General features: G+C 43.1%; 1 protein-coding gene across 5 annotated transcripts in view; it reads right to left on the minus strand.

Moving 5' to 3' along the window:
• LYPD6B (LY6/PLAUR domain containing 6B) overlaps positions 1–13,679 on the minus strand; it is a 94,567-nt gene that overhangs the window by 16,808 nt on the left and 64,080 nt on the right. Inside the window, exon 1 of one of the 5 annotated variants that reach the window (XM_048487102.1) lies at positions 7,730–7,792. The exons of the other annotated variants lie outside the window; for them this stretch is intronic. The gene's annotated coding sequence lies outside the window, so the exon portion shown is untranslated. Of the gene's footprint in view, positions 1–7,729; positions 7,793–13,679 lie in introns of those variants that run through there. 5 annotated transcript variants of the gene reach the window in all.

The raw sequence follows: 13,679 nt of genomic DNA on the forward strand, positions 1-13,679 counted from the left end.
AGGTGAAGCTTTTCATGCCAGGGAGGCAAATAACATTGCCTGGCAAATTAGTCATAGAATCACAGAGTTGGAAGAGACCTCAAGGACCATCAAGTCCAACCCCTGCAATGCAGGAACACACAATCAAAGCACTCCCGACAGATGGCCATCAAGCCTCTCTTTAAACACCTCCAAAGAAGGAGACTCCACCACACTTCGAAGTAGTACATTCCACTGTTGAACAGTCCTTGCTGTCAGGAAGTTTTTCCTGATGTTTAGTTTAAGGGACAGGATTAAAGGGATAGGATTTTTTTTCCCCTCCAGGCAACCCTACTTATAAGGTAGTTCCTCATTTCTCTGTCTGCTGCAGAGGAAGCCAAGCTCAGCACATCCTGACTTTAACACCCATGTGATCCTCAAAAGCAAATCTTCTTTAGCTGGTATGACTGTGAGCAAGGCAGGGTGATTAGCATGGGATAAGGGATAATACGAGCCCAGTTCTTTTTACAGAAGAAAAAACTTCTGAATTTGAAAGTAGCTTGTTTTAAGTCCACATTTTCTATGCTACCAATTTGTATGTATCAAAAAACAGAGGCAGTGATTTGGAGCCAGCCACAGAGTTAAGAAGCGCGGCAACCCCAGTCAACAAAAATGTTGACTGTGATAGGTCTGATTGTAATTTTCAAGCACTATAGAAACTTATTTGGAGAGGGAATAGAAAGAATCTGATCTCTCAATGAGTTCTGACGAAAGTTGAACTAACAGCTCAGTTTTGTATTTGCTCTGGGTAGGCGGAGCACTGAAAGCCTTTATCAGCATGCTTATTTGCCCCAGGGAAGCAAGTGCCTTTTCTACAAATAAAGTGTGAAGAATTTAACTTGCTATAAAGCCCCTCTAAGCCAAGTAGCACAGTAAATAAAACACACTTGAACTTTGCAAACCTGCAGCACTATCGCTCACATTTCTAAGTTCCCAGCTCTAAACCTTGTTTGCTTTAGCACAAGATCGCCAGCTTAGAAGCAAAGTCAGACTTGTGCCTCTAAAAGTATGGACAAATTCAAAGAGTGGGATGCTAGTCTAAGGTTTCATTGCTTTGTTGGGTTTTTCATCAGCCCCTTGGTTCAGGGGATGTGGTGGCATGTCTTGTCTATGTTATCCAGGCAATTCAAGAAAGCCATGGTCACATGGTTGTGGATCAGCTTTAACCTAACTTGTGGAACGGGAAATATATTTTTCACCAACTAAGATGCTTCCACCTGTTCCATCTTTCACAGGGATCATCATCTACTGTAGAATTTAAAACATATTTACCTTTCAAGTGTCAAGTTTTCAAGTTTTTATCTAAGCTACTCAATCTAACTCACTAGCTGACTTTAACAAGCTGTTTGAAAGATTCAACACTCACAGCAAACCACGTGACAATACGATATCAATACAATTTTATAGGCCTGTTCCCTGACTTCATTTTCATGTTTCTTTTGGCTGGAATCCTCAAACAACACTTTAGGAGTTTCCCCACCTCTTTCAATAGGATTTTTTAAAAAGTGGACATGGTTAGAAGACTGCAGAGCTGGCCTTGAAGCCCATTAACTAAGAACATAGAGATGGAAGAGGGGAAGAAGAAGACAAGACTAGGAGCAGCCATGTATATAAGCCAATATCTTGTCCTACAGTGACATTTGTGCCTACTGCAAAGTACGGCATACGGCATTAGATGAAAGGCAGTGGCGGAGCGCCAAGGGGACGGGGGATGCATGGGGCACCAGGCGCATGCCTGGGGTGGAAAATCATCCCCGGCCCCTCCCTCTTTCCCCTGTCCCCCCCCCCCCCCCGTGGTGACCCCCCATGGCACACACACACCTGCCCCCCTTCCCACACTTACTTATGTCCCTTTTCTTTTTTAGTACTTTTTGAAGTTGAAAAAAGCAGCCTATTTACAGTTCAGGCTAAAAATTGCCTGAGGAACTACAGTTCCCAGGAGACCTTGGGGCTCACAAGGTCTCCTGGTAAGTATAGTTCATCAGGCAGTTTTTTCCCTGAACTGTGAAGAGGCCGCTTTTTTCAGCCTCAAAAAGTGCTAGAAATAGAAAAGGAACATAGGTAAGTGTGGGAGGGGGCGGGGAAGTGTGCCACAAGGGGGGGCGCTGTGGGGGGCGGGGGCGCCATGGGGGGTGGAAAAAACACACTGCGCACCGGGTGCAGTTTGGCCCAGCTACGCTTCTGATGAAAGGTGTACTGAACCTGTGATGGCTACTCTACACATAGAAAACATCTTTTGATATTATAGTAACTGATTGATAAACATATCGACCTTTTGAACCCTTCCTGTAGCTCAAATAGTTGACATAATATTAGGTAGGGTTGCTAGGTTTGCCCTGACCTTAAAAACAGGGGCTGGGCGGTGGGGGGATAGGATCAGCAGATCCAAATTGGAAGGACAGGGATTTCCGTGAGGGACAATGCCATAGAATCTATCCTGCAATGCATCTATTTTCTTCAGTGAAACTGATCTCTGCAGTCTGGAGATGAGCTATAATTTTGGGAGAAGGTCAAGTCTCAGTTGGAGGCTAGCATCCCTATTATTAAGACAAAGTTAAAGAGCCCAATCCAAAAGGGGGTTAGTGAATAGGTTGGATTAGTCAACAAAAGCTCACTCCACCATGTTTGCCACCTTTCCGGCACATTTTGCAAATGTAGCAGTGGGGTGGGCGAACTGGTAGGTGGCTAGGGGCTAGGGTTTGCTGCAGTCCAATCAGACACTGGCATGAGGGGGGCACGGTGGGGTGTTCCCAGGAGTGAAGTTGACATTAGTCACTTTCCACCCAGGGTTTAGGACCGGGAACACAGTGCCCAGGGCCTAAACTCCATTCAGCCCTATAGAGGACTTTTAGCCGTAAGGTTTTTAATGTTTTCTCTGCCTTACAACACCACCAGAAAATCTTTGGAGGCAACAGGTTAGTGTGACAGTATTGTTGTCCTCAGACACCTTGGGATTTGCACTGGGCTGCCAGTCTTCTTTCTTCACAAACAGCTTCTCAGAAGTAAACAACATTCTAGAATCACTTTAAAAATTAACAAAAGCTTTTTTTTTCATCCTACCATACCTCTTACTGGCATGGAGCCCACTTCATTGACTGCATGAGCTTTTTGGCAAATGTTTCCGAAACAAACAATTATGGTAGAATAAAAAGTTGTTATTCATTAAGGTATTGCAAGATTCCCATTTATTTCTGCTGCTGTAGATGAACTTGGCTTCCTCTTTGAGAATTATTTCCAAAGTAATTCCCATTGTGTCCCTGACAGGGTTATTTGTTCATATGATAAATAACAACAGGATGCCTCTTTCCCTCAACTGAAGGTTGACCGTTTCTAACTAACAGGACAACCATTCCACTCAACTAAAGGTTATAACTACCTTGCAAGGTCAGCTGCCAGGACGGACCTGGCAATCCTATTTAATGTTTCTGTCATCAAGGCTCAGAAACCCGACAGTGGCCCAAACCTGAATAGTCGACACAAACCTGTAGGTATATATTTATTCTGAATGTTTTACATTCAGGTTTTTCAAAATCCTTATGGGTTATGTCTTTAATAAGATAAAGATCTATAGCTTGTTTCAAGAAAGTATTTGGATTTTTTAAACAGAATTCTAAAACCCTTTTAAATACTGCAAAGATGCATTCAACATGTTTCAGGTCTCCCTGTCCTTCCTATTTTTTTATGTAGCTTCTTTGCTTGTACTATTTATGACAATCACTTATGCTACACCATATGCTACTACCCTATTTTTTATTCTAGAATGTAATACCCTGTTTCTCTGAATATAAGACATCCCCGGAAAATAAGACATAGTAGAGGTTTTGCTGAAGTGTGAAATATAAGGCATCCCCCAAAAGTAAGACGCAGCAAAGTTTTTGTTTGGAAGCATGCCCAACGAACAGAACACAGAAAAACAAGACATCCCCTGAAAATAAGACATAGCGCATCTTTGGGAGCAAAAATTGATACTGTCTTATTTTTACACTCTTATTTTAATTAATTAACAAAATTAACACTGTCTTATTTTCGGGGAAACACGGTACTTCATTTTTCCTGTGGTCAGTTTAATATCCAGACTTTTTGAGCCACTTCAACATTTCCCAATGTGTATCACTGCATTAATGGATGGATATAAATATATCCATATCATTCAGCATCTATATACAATATTTATACCCTGTCCTGCTATTTATAAGCATTCAGGAAGCCAGCTGTGACATATTTCTCCTTCAAAACACACCTAAAAGTAGAGTAAATTTAACCAAATGTCAAGCATAAATAAGATTGTTTCCACCAGACACAAACAATTGAAGTCACATTAAGATATGATAAGGTTATAAACTGTCAAATTGTAGAGGCCTCACAGCACCACTAAAAATGTGTAAAATCTGAAATTCAGTAATTTTTTGCACTTAGCAGCTCCTCATAATCTCATAAAATGTAAATTACTTAGTTGTGAGTAAATCCAGCTATGTCAGCCCCTGGTGCAATGGCATTACTTCATCTGGAAGTGATATTATCAAGAAACAGCAAATGCTAAAGCATTACCCCAGCAGGATGACATCACTTCCATTTAACACCAGAAGTGAGGTCATCATGTTAGGCAATGCTGATCACCAACCCCTATTTCATCAGTATTTCTCTGAGTGGCAGCAGGCAGAGGCGGGGACAGCAAAGCAGAATGCCAAAGTGGGATTTCTGGCAACTTTGGCTGGATGGGGTGACACCTTAAAGGAGCACACAGGATGTGGGTTGAAGCTTCCACACTCCTGCCCCTATATCTTCTATGCCTTTTTCACCTAGTTGAGCTGCTGTAAAATTTCCCCTGTAAGAAAGACAGCTTCAGAAAGTGGACTCTATTGCATCACATCCCTGCTGAGCTCCCACTTGCCCGCCCACCCCCCAACCCTACCCTCTCAAGGAACTATCCCAAATCTCCAGAAATTTTCCAAGCTAGAGTTAGCAACCCTAGGCCACAAGATGGAATGGGACACAACACGTTTGGGTTGGCATATCTAAACTTTCTACTGCACTGAACCAAGTTTAGACAAAATGTGCAGACTAATGATAATAAACAACTTTGAGTTTTATTCTCCAAATCTTTTCTCTCACACACTGGGGAACATTTGTGTAGATTTTTTACACCTTGCTTTTTTCCCTCTTAAGAAGTCTTAAAGTGGCTTACAATTATAATGGTCTGGGGTCATTATACTTTTGGGACTGCCTCTCCCAGTATGTCCCCCGACAGGCACTGTGTTCAGTGAATCATAACTTACTGGTAGTCCCTGGTCCAAAGGATATCCAGTGGGCCTCAACCAACCTGGTGGAATGCTCCGTCTGATGAGATCCGGGCCCTGCAGGACTAGATGCAGTTCTGCAGGGCCTGTAAGATGGAGCTATTCCACCAAGCATGTGGTTGAGGCAGTTATGGTAATACCATCTAAATGGCCTCCTTTTTCCCTGTTTCCCTCAGTGGGGCTTTTTATCAGGGTAGGAATGGGATAAAAGCAAGTAATAAGCAAATTGCCATTTGTTATTTTTATGGATTAGTTATCGTTTTTATGTTGAAGTGTAGGTGGCTTTTGGCCCCATTTTTTATATTGTAAATATTATATGTTACGAGCCTCCCTGAGCCCACAAGGGGAAGGGCAGCATAAAAGTTTTAAAACATAAAATAAATTTGCTTCTCTTCCTCACAACAGGCACTTTATGAGGTAGGTGGGGCTGAAAGAGTTCTGAGAAAACTGTGACTGGTCTAAGGTCACTTAGCAGGCTTCATGTGGAGGATGGGGAAAACAAACTCAGTTCTCCAGATTAGAGTCTGCCATTCTTAACAACTATGCCATGCTGGTTCATTCCTTGCATCCTACAGACAATTTACTTATTTCATTCTCTTTTCTGTTGTCTATACAGCTTTCCATGTAGGCTATGTTCTGTGCAACTCCTTCTGGGATCGCCACAAATGTGCCTTTCTCTTGCCAGTTGCAGTGGCTGCTGGGTCCCAGTAAGGAAGAGAACTCAAAAAAGGAAACTTTCTACCTTGATTTATCTAGCATTGAATTTGAACTATTTGAGAACCAGTATAGCTCGGGTCACCAACTTCCAGGCAACCCAAGCTAGACAGAGATCAGTTCACCTGGGGGAAATGGATGCTTTGGATAATGGATGCTATGACATTATACTCCTTCCCCTCCCCAAACCTCTCCCCAGGTTCCACCGCCAGATCTCCTGGAATTTCTCCTCCCACAGTTGGCATATAGCCACTCCTATTATGTGTGTCTGCATGTGTTACAGATGACTGAGCTTCATCTCTCGCAAAAATACTTTGGAGTCTGCTGCATTGCAGTAATGTCACTGATTATTTGCAACAAGAGAATTAATCTAGCCATGTCCAATACAAAATATTCACATTATGGATTAGACAAGAACCAAATTCTCTCCTGCAAAGGTTACCGATATTCCTTTTCCGAGAATTCTCCATTTCCCCAGCTACATAATGCTAAACACAATATGAAAATGTACCAGATGATATTTTTATGTACTGAAACAATAGAAGGGTGGATCAGGTGAGTTATTTTTGTGGAGTACACTGTTTTCAGTCAGCCGTGCTGACCTCTCTCCAATCAGCCCGTGGTGACACAGCTGTGCTGCACATTCCAAGTGCTTAATTCAGCCTGTATTGGCATGCTACCATTAAGGCTCAAAAAACCTACATTTCTGGCAGTATGCCAAAACTGATCTGGGCTGCATTTAACTTATGGCACCAGCATTTGCGCAGCTATTTCAGCACATATTAATTGAGAAGAATGACTGACAAAGACCACATGAACCAGGCCTCAGTAATTCTAAAATCCAGGTTTCTATAAATCTGAATAGAACAAAAATCCTATATATGAGAAAGTACTTCAACAAAATATTATTTTCTGTTAATCCCAAAACCATGAATAGAAACTGGATGTTTCGCATTATTGCTTGAAGTGCAGGCTACACACTGGAATGTTTAAATTTAAACTATATTATGTCCCAAGGATATTTCAGATTTTTATATTACACCACACTTTTTTCCTGCTTACCACTATAAAACGCTAATTTGATGTGCCCACCTATAAAGATTGGCACATACAGAGTTCCTAATCTAAAGTTTTTCAACCAGATTGCATATTAAAAACAGTCGAGTTAATAAACCTCCTGGCCAAATAAAGACTCATTGCTCCCAAGTTTTATGCTGCCAATACTCAAAAAGGAACCAGTTTGGTTATTTCTAGCAGATTTTTGTCCACCATCCATAGTCTCATTAATCAAGGCATTTCTACCAGTTAAATGGTGTGGAACAGTCTGTGAAACTATCTGCTACTACAATGCCAATTGAACAAATGCATGGATGGATTTTTCTTACTAATCGTTCCTGGAAGCTATCATTTCAAACAAATGAAAAATTGTAGCACTCTCAGAAGTCTCAGCAGCTACTCGTAATTAAAATCTAAGTAGAGCCACTGACTGTGAAAAGTACATTCTTGTTTAAGTCTTATAAATGACTGACCATCAACTACGCCAATAATATACTGTAGAAACAGTTGGTATTGCCACGCAGGAATATAACTAGCATTTCAAGGTACTGGATAAACCATTTGTTTTCAGTTCGCTACTTATGGTTCCTTTTCTCTTCATTGGCTCATACAAAATACACAATCGGGTAAAAGAAAACACATACCTGGGACTGCCTCCTACAGGTAGGGAAACTGCTGGATATTTGAGGATGGAACTTGGAGAGGACAGAATTTGGAGAAGGGAGGGACCTCAGTGATACTGACCGTGGTTGATATGACTAAAAAAGTAGAGGGGAAGCTATGGGGGTGGGTTAATAAGAACTGCCCCTAAAGAACAACTTGCTTCATCATCTCTGTAAATTACAGAGTATAGTAGAATTGCCTAGGGGTAAAATGTGTGTGAATAGGTGGGCGTGTACTTCCCACAATCTGGTATGAAGCAAACTCATGATGACAGAATTTTCCTGGAGTTTTATGCCCATGCATACCTCTCCATCCAGTTATAAATCAGGAGAAATTTTTTTAAAGTCAAAAAGAGGGGAGGGGAACCACTATTAGACATTTACAAAGGTATTAAATTCCTGCTTCACATTGGTTTGCACATTGTAATTCAACAGAAAATACTGTTATTTTAAGAACTGGACAATGATACCTGCTACTAGTAAATGCAAACTTTTATTAAGAAGACTTTGCCAAGTAAATGCTTTGAAGATAAACTCAGGAGTGGCTACATGGTATGGTTGTTCTGCTATTCACATGCATCTGGTGTGTTTGCTCCCTCAGCAGGTTTCATGGTTCTTCAGAGTTTTGTTCAAGAATTTAATCACTATACTATTTCAGCTCTTAGTACTGGGTTATGCAAGCCACTATTAGAAGGATATATGTTCCACTCGTATGTTGAAAAAGTTGGGATTTACAAGCTAGTACCAAGCACAGGATATATGACAAGAACAGAACTAATTTAAGAGCTAACAAAGCCAAAAGCACTGGGCTAAGCCAAAGTTAAGTATTCCAGAGCACCATTTATTTCAATGGGAGAAATTTAAGTAGACCATTTCGAACAAGACATACAAATGGTAAACAGTGCTGGATTCCTCCCCTCCAAATGTTTCCCTCCCAACATCACTCACCCTTAGAACAATTGTATCAGTGGTAAGCCCTTGCAGCACTAAATCTGTCTTGCACAAAAGGTACAGTAAACCGTCTGGCACTTTAAAGGGCTGTTTAATTCTCAGCTATTAGGCATGTGCCATTTCCTGCAATTTGGACTGTAGTTCTGATGGCCTCTTTGATGTTCCCTAGCTGTAAGGCGAGGAAAAGACCCACCGCTGGCAATACTATCTCAGAAAGTGTGGCTCTTTGTTCTTTCATTTGTACTTGTTTGGTCACAGTACTGATAAAAGAGGAAGTCTCTTTTACTTACATTTCGAAATTGCTGTCAACTACAGCAACTGGCAAAACTTACCTCAAAAACCATTGGCCACCCACACAAAGCAAGCCCTTGGCTCCTATCTACTTCATAAGTAGCCAAATGTTAGTGTTAAAAATATCGATTGTGCTGAGAAAGACTCCCTATCCAAGCTGTGTATTAACAGCTGTGCAAAATGTATGGTATATAGTCAACATGCTACCTTTGGAAAGGGCACTGGTCCAAGTCCAGTTAAAAGTTCCTCATGCTTTAATCTCAATGAAAGCAGCAGAGCATGAGTTAGTCACATGCATAACTTCTTCCAGTGATTGTAGTTGGATTTAATCATGATTAACTGTAGCTAAGATTACTTTGTTTAGTTATGTAAAAAATTGATCACTCCAGTAGTTGGGTTGTCAGCCTTCAGATGGGTCCTGGAATTCTTCCAGTACTAAAACTGATCTCCAGACTACAGAGATCAATTCTCCTAGAGAAAATGGCTGCTTTGAACAGTGGACAAACTATGTTCAAGCTCAGAAGTTTTTTCTTCCTTATAACAAACAGTTTTCGTCAACTGAGAGCCAGCATGGTGTAGTGGCTAAGAGCAGGTGCTCTCTAATCTGGAGAACCGGGTTTGATTCCCTGATCTGCCACTTGAGCTGTGGAGGCTTATCTGGTGAACCAGATTAGCTTGTGCACTCCAACACATGCCAGCTGGGTGACCTTGGGCTAGTCACAGTTCTTCAGAGTTCTCTCAGCCCCACTCACCTCACAGGGTGTTTGTTATGAGGAGGAAAGGGAAAGGAGACTGTAAGCCCCTTTGAGTCTCCTTACAAAAGAGAAAGGGGGAATATAAATCCAAACTCCTCCTCTTCCTCTTCCTCTTCTTCTTCTGAAATGTGGTTTCATCTAGGATTGCCAACTCCTGGTAGTAGCTGGAGGTCTTCTGGAATTCCAAGTGATTTCCAGGCTATAGAGGCTAGTTCCCCTAGATAAAACAGCAGTTTCGGAAGTTGAATTTATGGCATTATACCCTGCTGAGGTCCTTCCCCTTCTCAAACTCTACTATTTCCAGGATCCACACCCCATCACCAAATTCAGATTCAACAACCCTATCCAGGAAAGATACAAACTATGCCCTGAAATATTTGACCACATTTTTCTCACCACATTTTTGTAGTTAATATTAAGTCAAGTGAAGTGATTGCTATCACAGCCTAAGGACAAATCCACTAAAAATCTATGTACTGCTAGTCAACATACAAAATATTACAAAAGTAAAATTCAAGTACTTTAGTTATGCATTGCAATCATATACAAATATCTATATATTAACTTATATTCAACCTGTGTAATTTCAAAATATGAACTTCAAATATCAGCATGTCAAAGGGTGCCTTGTAAGCACAAAATGCCTTTAAGGACTTCAAATGAATGTTTCAAAAACCTGTAGAATGATAATTATAAGGAAATATAGTTGTTCAATATATTTTGAAATTACATAGGTTGAGAATAGATTGTTTTATATTCAACCAAAGTACTTAAATTTTACTTTCTGTATGCTTCATTGATTAGTGGAACAGCCAGAGAACTGGTGCATCAGAGAGAAATCGCGCCCCAGGCTTCAGCCTGGAGGCGCCATTGCAAGGGGGGAGGAACGAGTGGAAGCCTCCTTCCCCGCCGGCCGACTGAGGCTGTCACGTGGCCGGGTGCCGGCACGTGACACCAGGGCACCAAACTTGCGCAGCCTATAAAGGGCTGCGTCGGCGGGGACCGGCCTCTTCGAGGCTGGCTGCTTTCAAAGGAGTCTGCCTTTATTGAGCTCTCCCTTGCGGCCTCGAACAGAGCAGGCTGACGCGGCCTTTGCTGCAGGACTCTTGGTTCCCTCCCTCTCCCGCCTCCTAATATTGTTTAGGCTGGGACGTGATAGTATTTATCGCTCGGCCATTCCCAAAACAGAGCTGTTGACAGCTGAGCATCCTGCTGCTTTAAAAAGGGAAGTACACCTTTTAGCGCTGACTCTCCCTGGCTGCCTCGACCAGAAGCTGAGGTGACTCGGCCTTCACTTTGAGACACTCCACAGAAGGCTTATCAGGAACTGTGTTTCAAGCTCTTTTGAGGCCGGGCTGCTTCAAAAGGGAGCGACATGGTAGTCCTTGCTCTCCCTTGCGGCCTCAAGCTTAGAGAAGGTTCGCTCGCCTTTCGGGCCAAGAGCCACTGGGAAACGTGGCTGCAGTTAGTGGCTGGGGAGTGACGCTGAAAGAGCGTTCAGTATTCCGCTTGGGTGGCATCTACATCCCCCCCCCCCCTTTGGTGAGGGGAGGGGGGGGGGTTTTTTGCAGCGGGAACCTCCCGACGGGAGTAAGCGACGGCTGCAACGGCTTGACTTTCTGCGGCCCTGTTGGTTGAAGCGGCTCTCTGGTTTCAGCCCGCTTATTGAGCCAAAGGCTACCGCTGCAGCGTGCACTCTATCAGGTGCCTCGGCCACTCTTTGTTGAAGGGTGGCATATTGCTCCAGGAGCCTCCCTCGGGAGCCTGCATGTATGCGGCTCTTTGCCGTCAAGTTGATTGGGAGTGGGCTTTTGGGCTTCAGCGGCAATCAGGGTCTGGAAGGCCCGTTACGGCGGCCTCTCCTCCGCATGTGAAGGAGTGCGGCGGGCTTACCGGGCACGTAGCCTCCGGGAGAAAGAGGTTGTTGCTCGGGATCGTCCCATTACGCCGGGCAGTTGGGCTTCATGGGGGGTGTTCATAGTAGGCATTTGCTTCGCCACTCACCCCTGGAGAAGTTTCCAGCAGGGCTCTGCCAGCAGTGTCGGTCAAGCACGCCCGAGGAAGGCCTTGCTCGACGCAATTCAAAATGCTCGGGCGAGAGATCCCCCCCCCCCCCGTTGAAAGTGCAGGGATCGCTCTAGGAAGCAGGGGTTGCAGTCCCAGAGCCGGTGTCAGGCAAGCAGTGGTGGCGAGTCGGAAATGGCAGCGGCACTCACAGTTTCAAAGAAGTTGCTCTTCAGGCAGAGACTCTAATTTTTCTGGATGACCCAGATTCAAATGTACTTGCAGGAGAGATCCAGCATGGTGTTTGTGATTTAAAGAGCAGGTGCACTGTAAGTTTCTGGATGACCCGGATTCAATAACAAAATGGAGAGATCCAGCTGCAGTAGTGTAGTGTATAAGAGCAGGTGCACTGCTTGAAGTTTCACTGGATGACCCGGATTCAAAATATCACGATAGAGAGATGCAGCATGGTGTAGTGGTTATGAGTAGGTGCACTGTAATTTTCTGGGATGAATCCCAGACCAAACTACAGATGGAGAGATCCAGCGCGGGTGTAGGAGTAAAAGTGCACCATAATTATGAGAACCGGATTTTTATTCCCTGCTCTGCCGGAGTTGGGGAGGCTTAAAGCAATGCTTTCATACTGGGAAATCAGGCCTTAACACTCTCCCTACCAAAAAAGCCAGTCTCCAAGCTATGGCCTGAAGTTTTTCTGGAATTACAGCTGATCTCTAAACTATAGAGTAAGCAGTAGAGCTGCTTTGGGAGTGGTGGATGCTATGTTCATTAGAACCCAATTGTTCCCTCCCTTTTCCCAATTCAGCTTTACAGGAATTTTTTCCAACCTGGGAGATGGTAACCTTATCACCACCAACCCTTGGAGGCTGAAGGGAATGTCAGTAACAGGAAAGTCTCTCTTCCCTTTGAATATATGCAAGAGCAAACTGCTACTATGCCAAGTACACAAGCGCAAGAAGTTGATAAAGGACTGTATTTAGACAGTTTAGCTTTTATAAATGGTGGTGAGCACAAACATGTAGCCTTTGATGTGGTATTGGGGATTCAAAATTTATTAAAATAGATCATTCTTTTACCGCTGGCTTATCAGAGCTCAGAGAGACTAATTGGGGCTGACTCTGGTTGGGCAGATTCCTTTGGCCGATTAAGCCTATTATATATGGTTCAATGTAGACATTTATACTATGCAGAAATTCATCGGAAGTGATCATCCTTCTGTATAGGGACAAGTATTATTTATGGGATTGAATTCTGCTGTCATGGATGCGCTTTCCCCGCTAAGAGCACCCAAATTGGTCAGCAGGGTTGTAGCATCTCTTTAAAGGCCTTTAGGTTCAGCTGTGGTAAAATCCATGGGTATGACCATACACGGGCTTTCGACCATCAGGTGTTCGAACTATGGCACCACAAACAATACCATCAGAGCCTCACCTTTGTATGAGGGACGCGTTGTCAGACAATCCAGCCACTTTTAGTAAGGGTTACGCTTTAGCCCAGGGAGTGTGTTTTTTGTCATGTGAACTAATTGGCATTTCTTAAGGCTGGTTTTTTTCCAGGTATCAACACGGATATTGCCAACAGTTAATTCGGTCACCAGATGGATTGTTCCTCGCCTCCCCTGGCCCCCAAGGCCAGTCAGAGGCATTTCCGGATCAGTCGTATTGGTGGCTTATTTATTTTATTTATTTTACTTATTTTCGCTTCTGATATACTGCCCCATCCCCGGAGTGGCTTTTGATCTTGTCAGCCAGGAGCTCTTCTTGTGATAGTAGTGGGACTCCACCAGGTCTCCCCCCACTTTAGTAATTCGATCACTGGATGTGGTGGGTCCAGTCTTCCTCGCCCTGTTCCATCATGCGAGAGGTAGCCTTAAAATAAAATAAAAAAATAAAAAAAAATGAAAATTAATAATA

Source organism: Sphaerodactylus townsendi, linkage group LG02 (assembly GCF_021028975.2).
Source record: "Sphaerodactylus townsendi isolate TG3544 linkage group LG02, MPM_Stown_v2.3, whole genome shotgun sequence".
NCBI lineage: Eukaryota > Metazoa > Chordata > Lepidosauria > Squamata > Sphaerodactylidae > Sphaerodactylus > Sphaerodactylus townsendi.